At 35.4% G+C, this 11,575-nt stretch overlaps 1 long non-coding RNA gene across 1 annotated transcript in view; it reads left to right on the top strand.

Annotated features, from left to right (window-relative positions):
- LOC107670340 (uncharacterized) overlaps window positions 1-11,575 on the top strand; it is an 87,212-nt gene that overhangs the window by 48,521 nt on the left and 27,116 nt on the right. Inside the window, exon 2 of the long non-coding RNA XR_001632082.1 lies at window positions 6,850-7,225. This is a non-coding gene — a long non-coding RNA (uncharacterized LOC107670340). The remainder of the gene's footprint in view (window positions 1-6,849; window positions 7,226-11,575) is intronic.

The raw sequence follows: 11,575 nt of genomic DNA, 5'->3' as shown, positions 1-11,575 counted from the left end.
GTTGGGTGTCCATGTTTTATGGGGACATTTCATAGGCGTAATGGTTTTTATACTGTACAAACTGTGTAATCTATAGCCCTACACCAATTCTACACCTAAACCTGCCCCTTACAGAAAACTTTCTGCATTTTTAGATTTTCAAGAAAATACATTCTGTATGATTTATAAGCTTGTTTCCTAATGGGGACCAAAAAGTGTCTCCAAAAGGACAAGGATTTCAGATATCTTTGTGGGGACATTAAATGACACAAATTTTGACACACAAATTTTTGTCCCCGTAACGTAGGGTTTACCAGGACCACACACACACAAACTCAAACAGTGTTTCCAGTCATTTTAAGCCTCAAACCTTTTTCACAAACCAGTTTTAAGTGCTTGAACAGATCTTAATTACTTAATTACTTGAGTACTAATTGAGTCTTTTATACACAAATTTAAACCAAATTTGCTCCAGCACATGATTTTGAGTCAGCTTTCTGATCGGGTCAAACTAAGATGTTTTAACTTAACTTAACAATTACATTTCTATTTATTAATTTAGTAGATGTTTTAATCCAAAGTGACTTAAAAAAAGAAAGAAACTTGTCATCCCTTGTGGAATATAAGTACATTTTAACACATTTAAAAAATTATGAAATTACCTATAAAGATGTACTTAAGTTCTACTGAAGTGGGTCAATAGTTCAACTTAGATGCTATTAATTGTCGTATATTTTAACTTATAAAACTTATATATATATATATATATATATAAGTTTTATAAGTTAAAATATACGACAATTAATAGCATCTAAGTTGAACTATTGACCCACTTCAGTAGAACTTAAGTACATCTTTATAGGTAATTTCATAATTCTACTATTGTCATTATATTCTATATATTGTCTATATTATTCTGTTGAGATGTATTGTTAGTTATCCATTTCATTTTTTGACATTTACACATCTTTTAATTTTCTAAACGTGGACTCAAAAACAGTTGTAAAAGGGAATCTTTAGGCACCTCACAAATCAAGCATTAGGTTTAAAAACACTTGAGGCAAGTTCATATGTTGGACAGAATGACAGACTCGTTATCTCTCTTTAGAGAATTCCTGAGCAAGTTAATAAAGCCCCAAATGAGCATTCAGGAGGAGCTAGTGCACAATAATATAACTGTATAAAGAGCCACATCCATCACTCCTTCTTTATTATTTCTTTGCATTTTACATCACAGACATCAGAACAAATGTTTACACTATTCCACTTGAAATTTACATGCAAACACACAAGTATGTGTGCTTTCTGGCATTTAAAGGAAGTGTGGCAACAGTATGCCACATGAACAGATTTCTCACAGTGCACAGAAAGAGAAAAGAGAGAGTCAGACCGCAGCCCACGCAATGTCCAGTTGTCCTCTGTATGAAGTACGGGTTTGTTGACTCATGCTGTCTATTGTTGAGACTGCGAGGGCTCAGTTTACCCCGTCTCTCGATCACTGACTTCCTCTTTGAAATTACATGGACTCTCCCTTTCAACCCTGCAGAAAATACAGAGGGATTAGCAGATATTAAAAGGCACTGAAAGGAAGATGGTGCATCTCATGTCCTGGCTTTTTTCTGGAGGTAGTCATGCAGTGAACATTTGCTGAAGGCATTTGAAGAAACCGTGAAATGGTCTGACAGATGCAATTTTCTTACCTGTCAAGGATAATGAAACCATATATACTTTTTTTTTAAATACCACAGTATATTTTTGAAGGTGGGAGATTGTGGCAGTAAACAAAGCTGGGCTTTCAAGGCATTGTGCTGTGTATCAGCATCTCGAGGTCATATAAGGTCAGCTGGTATCAAAATGAACAAATTGACATTGCGCATCTGGTTTGAAGCATTTACTGAAAATCCTCTTACATTTACATTTCTCCACACTGTTGCTCCTTAAGAAACACCATGTGTCACAACTCATAACCCCAGGTTGGGATAATCTTGTACGAAGTGGAAAGCAAGTAAAATGGGCTCATAGTGTGGCTGTTTGATTTCTGTTTTCTGCTGTAAATCGCCGTGGATCAGGAGCTTTAGGGAGTCTGGTGGTCACTGATTGTACTGAGAGCCGTAGCACACGCAACACCTGCTCATGATGTCCTGAAGCTGTTTACGGAACAAAATATCTTTAAGCACTTTTAGAAAATAAACTCTCTCGAAAACAAATTTAACACTACAAATTTACACTTGCAATGTCTAAAAATGTTGCATTGTGTTATTTTAGTATTATTTACACACTATTGTAATATATTTTTAATTTAAATTTCATTTGAATTAGAATTTCTTTCTTTATGTAATTTATTTCAGTTTTAGTTTGAGAAATTTTAGTACCTCATTGTAAACGTATTTATTTCAGGCGGTTTCTAATTTTCCTTTAAGTTTTCTAATATTTATGTTTTTAAAAATCGTAGTTTATATTTGATTTCATTTTTTAATTCCAACAATAACAACACTGGTATCGTTTTTGTATCCTAATCACACACGAATGAATAATATTTTCACTATTTACCCTGATATTTCCATGATTTATTCACATATTACATCGTATATTGTATGTCAATTGTTTTTATAAACCCAATACATGAAAAAAAGGGCTAAAACTGTTGGTTCTAGTGGAAAATACACCACATCTCGTAAATAATTCTCACAGTAAATTTTGATATAGTTTATTTCATGCTCTGTTCATAAAATCATCATAGTATTAAGCATGATTAATGTAATAATTCAGGTTTTACAGATTTTTATACAGTAGTTTATGATCAAAAGTCTGGGATAAGAGTAAAACAATAAAATCTGACACTATAAAACAAAATTAAATCATTAAGGCATGATGAAAAACATTGCAAGAAAGTTTTAATGGAACTAAAAGATTTGAAACATTTGAAATCCTTGTAAAGTAATAAAAATCAACCCTTGGGACCTAAAAGTGCTTGTATTCGAAGAAACACCCATTACTAGTATCTAGTAGTCGACCGATATATCGCCGAGGCCGATATATCGGCCGATATTTGGCATTTTTAAAATATCGGCATCGACCGATAAGTTTTTCTGTTTGGCCGATGTGTTCGAGTTTTTATTTTGACGGCGCTGAGAATGGCAGCGCCTGCACACACAGTGTTCACATTCTCCTTGTTCGCTGTCGTCGTTAACAGTTCTGTCTAATACAGACAGAAATCTGTCTAATAATCAGATAGAACTGTTAAACAAAGGAATTAAAATGTATGCAAAAAAGTATTATAATGACTGCTTTTATATTATTAGTAATAGAAAGGCAAACATTATAATACTTCAGCTAGCATTCAGCATTCAGCAAATACGCATTTATATCATTTAAACAAATCTTTGAATAACTAATGAACATTTAATTTCAAAAATCTTGCAAACTTAGTCAAATCCAGTTGTGAGATCTTGTGAAGTGTGCATTTGTATCCAGCATGATCGCGTGTTCTCTGCGTGACGGTCGATCCGTGTGAATTGAATGCTGACAGGAGGAGAGTTCAGCTTCACTGGAGACGCGCGATCGACAAACTTTAAACTCGTGATTTCTAATTATGCTGCACTTCATGCTTTTGCCCACTGTCATATTCATGTCATTTTCACTGTGTGCTGGATGTAAAATGAGTGTTACCTTGGCTTTATTTGAAAAAATATGATTCCCAAATCCCAATGCACACAAACTTATCTTGAGAAGTGTGCGTGTGTATCCTGCATGATCGTGTGTTCTCTGCGTGATGGTCGATCCGTGCAAATTGAATGCTGACAGGAGGAGAGTTCAGCTTCACTGGAGACGCGCGATCGACAAACTTTAAACTCGTGATTTCTAATTATGCTGCACTTCATGCTTTTGCCCACTGTCATATTCATGTCATTTTCACTGTGTGCTGGATGTAAAATGAGTGTTACCTTGGCTTTATTTGAAAAAATATGATTCCCAAATCCCAATGCACACAAACTTCCCAGAATACTGAATGCCCTGTTGGTTACAGTGTTTACTTCCTTTTTAATTATATTTTTATTAAATATTTATTTATTTGTGAAAAATACTTTGTCATTTAAAGTATGTTTATTGTACACATTTATTTTTTAATCCATTTTCAAATTATTTTAAATTTCTTAAATATTAATTAAAATAAATAAAATTATATCGGCTTTGTATCGGTCACCCTGCTTTCCAAGATATCGGCATCGGCTGTCAAAAAAACCAATATCGGTCGACCATTACTAGTATCCCACTTTTGCGATTCCAGGACTTGGAACGGTTCTGGTTTGTGTGCTAGGTGTGCTTGAGAACAGTTTTTCAAAACCATCTGAGCCTATTATGTAAAAAAAAAACAAAAAACAAATGTTTTGCAATTTCCCAGCACCACCTGCCTGTTCTCAGACAGGCTAATAGTTTAACCAAACACAAGCTGCAGTAATTTTGGCTACCTAAACTAGATGAAGTGAGGCGGTAAGGAAATGCCTTGACACAGCAGGAGGTGTGTGTACGTGTGTTGACAGGAATCAGAGCGTCAATGAAGAGGATTTGCCTGCAGTTTCAACAGAACAGAATTAGCAGCGTTCACATGACTGCAGGGAGTTCGGACAAAACGTGACTGGTGATAACAGGCTAGACCAGTCTTTAGGAGCTGGAAACACATACAAACGCACTTTAGACGGAAGGAAATCTTTGTTAAAGTTGTTTTAAGTACACATAGAGCTCTAATTTGATGTCATTGCGCATGTCGTCTTAGGTTTATATAAGCAAATACAGAATGGTTGGTTCATTGAGGGTAAAATCATACTTTGTTTGCAGTGTTTGGTTAAAGCGTGCAGGTGTGTGCATTCGTCAATCATCAGATGATGTCAGTTTGTAGGTTTCGTCATATCTGTTTGATTTAAACTCATGTGTTGTCATAGAGGAGTATTTTTAGTGTCTTATAGTTTGTCCTTTTGCTTTATCATGGACCCTTTTCTTTGTGTAAGTTGATACACTACTCAGATATCAAAGCCAGAGAGGTGTGCTGTTTTGAGGTCAAAGGTGACCGGTATGTTGTTTAAACAGTCAGTGGGTGTGTCTTCAGGTCATGTGGAAGTGGAGCCAATTTGAGCTATTCAGCCAATTATATCGAATTCTATTTACTGTGTTAATAAATATTTCTGTTATTAGGGACTGTTTACATACACGGAGCACAGTTTTTTCAGTTCATTATGACGTTTTTCCATAATTATTGTACTGTATGTAAATATGCGGTAGACCGATCTCTTTAACCATTGCACTTGTGTTTTGTGTCTTTTTCAGCTCTTTAGTAAAAAAAAATTAAAAGTTTAACCTTTGAAAAACATGTTTGCAGGTGTTGTGTTTTTTTTTTTTTCACTGCCAGGCATCTTGCATTTTTTTTAAACATAACAATGTATTGTTTGATTGGCCCATTATTGCACACAATTCATGCATGCTTTTTTAAAATAAAAGTATATTTCTATTTTTTTTTTAAGATTTTTGTAATTTACAATTTTTGTCATTTAACGAAAAAAATCTCATCTATTTTTTACTTTTGTCAAAATAACTTTCTGTGTATCTGAAATAATGTTTCATTTTTGCTGACATTCTCTTTCAAAGTTGTAATAAAACAAAGATTATTGGAGTTTTACAAAAAAAAACAAAAAAAACAAATCAGTGTTTCTATTTTAAAATATGCCATTTAATTCAGAGCTATACCATTTATTTGTATTTTTTTATTAATTTTTCTGAATGAAAATTGTTAAAGTAAATACTACACCATTTTTTAAGTAACAATGGAAAGCAGAAAGGAATTTCTAACTTTCTATTTAGAAAAATTGCCAACAAAATACAGTAATGCTAGAATTGCCATTTTGTTTCTTTTTAGAAAGAACAGATGCCAATGAAGAACATTTATTTTTGAGAGTGTATAGTCAGAAACAATTGATATTAAGTAGGAATATAACATATCTGATTTTGAAGGGCTGTTTGGGTGGAGACAAATAATGTTATTCAGTTACATTGAAGCATAATGCTCATGGTCTGATGATCGTCATTTCATGTCTTTTTTTAAGACCTTGTGTGAGGTCTTCATGCATGAGGGCTCAGCTTTCATCACGTTTTTCTGTTTAATGGTGAGATTAGTAACATGATTAACACATGTCATTAGCATCAGGACAGGCAGCTGTCAGAGTCTTAATCAGTACATATACTATAATGTACCCACATGCAAAGAGCAGTTCAATGTATGCGGACCCCTCCTGGACCCCGTTGCACATGAGTGACCAGCACACATTGCTAATGAGAGCCACACAAAGGGCTTAAGTGTGTGTGTAATTAAGGCTGATTAGCTGATGAAGGACTGTTTTAGTCTTCAAAGAGGTGTGTGCTGGTCTCAAGCTGAGAGCAAATACTAGAAGATGAGATAAAAAAGAAAAGCTGTGAGCTGCTCATTCAAAGAAAAAAGTTTGATGTAGTAACTTATGTAGTTTTTCACAAAGCAAAGCTTCTCCTCAGTCCACTGAGTACATTAATGAAAACTAAGCTGCAAAAACAGGTCATTCAGGATTAATGGATCAATATGGGATTGGCCAAAAGCAATACTTAGAAAGCTGGGTGGCTGATAATGCAGATACATTATACAATTTCAAATTAAATGTACACAACCAACATGGATAAAGTGTATTTGTCTTTATCTTTCAGAATATTTACCTAAAATTCACTAAAAAGCATTTTTTTTTTAAATTGGTTATTCTACTTACAAAATACAAGATTATACTTTTCTTGTCATTTATAACTCCTCTCCTTATAATTGTCCCTCCCTTTTTGTTTCTCCATTCTTCCCATCAGCATCTGCTCCCACTGAAGCCTGTCTGTCCTGAAGAGCTAGTTCCAGCACTGCACACTTTCCGGAGCTCATAACCCTTACAGTCTACACCTGTATTTCCTGCTGTAGCCTGGGACGTAAGCTGGGGCTGACAGTGTTAACATAACCTCAACTATAGCTCAGCGCTGGGCAGGCCGTTGGTGTGATAACCTACTTATACTGTACCTACACAGCAGAGAGTGGGTTTCTGGGCCCTGTGTCAAAAGCTTTAGCTGGCAAGAACAGCTGGAGTGGATTTTTAAGTAAAACATTTGTTCAGTTTTGTTCATTTTGTAAAAGAAGAAAAAAGGACAGACTTAGTAGTTTTTTTTTTAACTCCTATCGTGACCAGCAAACCTAGTAAGTTCTGCAATATACACAAAGATACCAGAAAATGATGTGACATAACTAATGCAAAGTGACGTTTTTACAAAGAGAAAATCCATTAGCAGAAAACAGTGGTTGATAAAAGGATAGTTTAGATGATACAGCTGAAAATCACTCATTCATGCAAGTACTGCTTTTCAACCCTCCAGACATCCATTTGAAATGTATTATTGCAATTATTTGTTTGTTTTTACACACTGAAAGATGAGTCAATATAATAGTCTGTGGTAATTGACATTTTACCACAAGATGTTGTCAATAGATTTTGTTTCCTTTAAATGTATTGCTACTTGCTTGGCTCATCAAATTGTGTTGTAAAGTGTTTCAGAATGCGATGTTGAATCATTCTTGATGGGAGGTTAATAGCTGCAAAACATCCAACTGCATAGCAATTGTTGAATTTATTTGGTTTGTAATTAAGTTAAGATTAATAAACATGCTGTGTGTAGGTTTATTTCTTACATAAGCCTTATAAATAATTGTAATTGTCTAGGCAAAAGTAAATCTACACAAACTACTATTTGTTTCTACATTGACTGTGTGTGTGTGTGTGTGTGTGTGTGTGTGTGTGTGTGTGTGTGTGTGTGTGTGTACCGTAGATATAATACCTGGAGAAAGCACAGATTGTGCTGAACTGTGATGGTAATGGCTTCAGACAAAAAGAAAAAAGTCAATTTCACAATTTAAGAGGCCTTTAAAAACTGGTAGAAGATCCACTTTAATATAATTAAATATCTGATGTACACTACTATTCAAAAGTTTAGTGTTCTTCAGGTTCTTTAATGTTTTGAAGTCTCTTATTTTCACCAAGGCTGCATAAAATATTTTGAAATATTGCAATTTAAAATAACTGCTTTCTATTTGAATATATTTTAAAATGTGATTTATTACTGTGAATCATGTGACTCCGGTCTTTAGTGTCACATGATTCTTCAGAAATCATTCTAATATGCTGATTTGCTTCTCAGAAAACATTTCTTATTATTATAATTATTGAAAACAGTTGTGCTGCTTCATATTTTTGAAATCCTTTCGTCATCGATAAATAGAAAGTCCAAAAGAGCAGCAATAGAAACTTTTTTTGTAGTAATGTAAAATACTTTATTTTCACTTTTGATCAACTTAATGCATAACTGCTGAATAATAATAAAAAATACTGAACAGTAGTGTATGTTCAGCAAAAGATTTGTCCTTAGAATAGTGTAGTAACAGCAGCTTCCAGCAGGGGTTAACTGGACCATGCTAACCAGCCAAACCTTGACCACTCAGTGTATACTAAAGAGACTAATTACATCTTGTTCACATCCCGTCCTCTTTATTTCACCTTGTATGAGGTGTAGTGGTTGCCAAAGACCTTCTGTGCTTCTCAGAATCTGGTTCCTGTCTCCACACAAACAGTTCACGTCTGCCTTCCTCTTCCCTCTGAGCAGTCGCAGGCCAGCAGGAAGGAGATAGGAAACAAAGAACCTACTTCCTGCGGTGGACGCCAGCATTCCAGATATTGGAAAAGGAAATGCTTGGTAACTAGAGGGGCTCAGAGGAGTTTGCTGTCCCAGCTTTCCATCAATCTCTCATTGTCTGCCCTCTCCACTGCCCTTTCAGTCTTCGTAGTTGGTTTATTACGCTTCTAGTAATAGTGAGCCAATGGGATTGGGCTCTTTAATCAAAGTTATCTTTGCAGATGCTGTCACTGCACCTCAGTCGAGATTTGTGAGCTGTGTTTTATCTACGATTTGATATGAGTCATCAATCCTGCACCATTTCACACCCGACCCCTCGTACTAACCGTCCCGTGTGTGTATCAGTGGAGACAGTCACCATGGAGACCCATCAGAAAAAGGGGGAAGGGGGGACCAAAAGAGAGACGCAGATGCTGGAAGGCTGTGTTTAAATCAACACCATAAAACTCCTGCGGGATCCAGATGCGGGGCCTCTCGGGAACAATGCGTGTGGTGGCTGAGACACCCCTGGACATGATTCATCCTCTCTGCCCCCTTCAGCCTGACCCTTGAGATGCTCGTCTTAGATGGGCTTGATCGTTCAAAGAACGCCGTCTCCCTCCGGACTCCTCAGACTGACTTTGAGCCCTTCAAAAGCATTCTGAGGTCAGGTAGGCCCACGGGAGCGCGTGGGAGAAGAAGAATATTGGCATGTTTGAAAACTGTAGAAAATGAATGCGTCAAGACAACATGTTTGACAGATGCGAGTTTAAAAACGGGCTTTTTCAGAACGTTGTCAGTAGGAAACTGATAACTGATTCTGAAGATTCCGAAAAAAAATGGAACCGAGTGATTTCCAAGACATTTGGTTCTATTAGCAGTTCTTCAACACCATATGTAACACTGTACTAAAATAGTTTGACAGGTTTGTCTTGCACTGGTGAATCTACAGCACTAGCGCAAATGAAATCATGACTGAGTTGTGCGTTTGTGTTGGAATTACGAGTTATAAGCCAGAAAGACTGTATAAAGAAATGAATAGACATATTTCTGTTATGTTATCCGTGTTGGTTGATTCACAAATACATAAATCTTATGAGCTGGATCTTTTAATGAACTGGTCAAAATGAATCACAGACAAACTAATCTGCTCACTGAATCAGTCCAAGCAGTTACTGAATTAACATTACTTTCATCATGTGTGACTCAAAATAAACCAAGACTGTGCAATGCTTGAAGTTCATAGAGTTAAATCAGTCTAAACACTGACCAGTTTTTCATATGACAATATATACCCTTGTAAAAAAGAGGTACACTTTAGCATACTTAAAATGAGAATATACTGGGAACTAAATGCAGTGTTTTGTACACTGAATTGCAACTGATTGAAAATGTATATATTAAATGCAATTAGCTGAACTTACCCAATTTAAGTACTTAAGTACATCTTATTAATATATGATATGTAATTTCATAATCACTTCTGTTATCTTTGAAATATAGGTAGACTAAAACATACTTTAATGTAATTTATATTGAAACCTGTATGTCATGTATTTATATATGTGTAAATAAGTTGTAATTTTGTAAATTTAAAAGATATTAACTTTAAATGTAATATCAAATAACTCACTAGTTAAATTTTAATCATCAAGTACTTTACATGTGCAAAATGGGGGCAAAAACAAAAGTGTTGCGTTTATAATTTTGTTCAGTGTATGTTAGTCAAAACATAAAAATAAGTGTACTTTTTAAAGTATGACAAAAGATTAAAACATGATTTAAAATGTTTTTATGTTCTCATATGTTATAGTACTATTAGCTTCCTCAGAAGTATTGAGAATTGTTAATGAAATGAAGGAAGCACAATCGGAAGTATAATCATTATAGAGTACACCTTAAGATTCCATTCCATAAGAGACGCTTCTGTTTACAAACCCTGTTCCATTTCCTTCTCACCATGCAGAAGGTAAGCAAAAACGAAGAGAAAAATATGTCTCGAGGTTTTCCTTTCAACGCCCCACTCGCTCCTGACTTCCATCCTCTGTGCCGTTTTTAGCCAACCTGTTTTTTCCCGCAGAACATCAGAGAGTCAAAGTCAATTGTCATAGCAGAGAACAGCTGGAGGAAGTCGAGTGACTACACAGCAAGACTTGAACTCTACAGCAATTTACACACGAGAATCTTCTCCATGAAGAACATTTTTTTCCGCTTTGCAATCACACGTCATGCTTGAGCGACTGACTGCTCAGGTTTTCTTGTGAATACAACGTCATGCTAGTTGCGTTAGTGAGCGTGTCCTAAATTATGTCAGATTTGAAATTTTTCGTGAATATGACTTGTTTATCATAGATAAACTGCTTTGTGTACATTTTCAAACCAGCTTTTAACTTAGTCCTGTTACATTATTGACATTTGAACAAAAGTTATCCTTAAAATCATTGTTCTTCCTCTAAACTTAAAGGGGTCATATTATGCTTTTTCACTTTTTCAACTTTAGTTAGTCTGTAATGTTGCTGTTTGAGCATAAAAAAGATCTGCAAAGTTACAAAGCTCAAAGTCCACTTCAAAAGGAGATATTTTATTTAACAGAAATCACTTTTCAAAAACTACAACGAACGACTCGTTTGGACTACAACGCATATTTTCCGGGATTCGTGATGTCACAAATATTGACGAATGGGACGAGACCTGGTTAAGCTGCACTAGAGAAGGCAACGAGTGTTATCACTATGTCGGAGACACGCTAGCTTTCCCAAGGCAGACGAACTTAGAGTGGTTACAATCATCCGGGTTTAAATCGCGCTCAAATTGATTTGATTTTGACACAATATTTACACTGAAGTTCGCAGGCGGCTATGGTAAGGGGCATGACATTTCCCGA

This window comes from Sinocyclocheilus anshuiensis, unplaced genomic scaffold, assembly GCF_001515605.1.
Source record: "Sinocyclocheilus anshuiensis isolate Anshui unplaced genomic scaffold, SAMN03320099.WGS_v1.1 scaffold732, whole genome shotgun sequence".
NCBI classification, from domain to species: Eukaryota; Metazoa; Chordata; class Actinopteri; order Cypriniformes; family Cyprinidae; genus Sinocyclocheilus; species Sinocyclocheilus anshuiensis.
The sequence above is the reverse complement of the archived record's forward strand: the minus strand, read 5'-3'. Positions and strand labels throughout refer to the sequence as shown.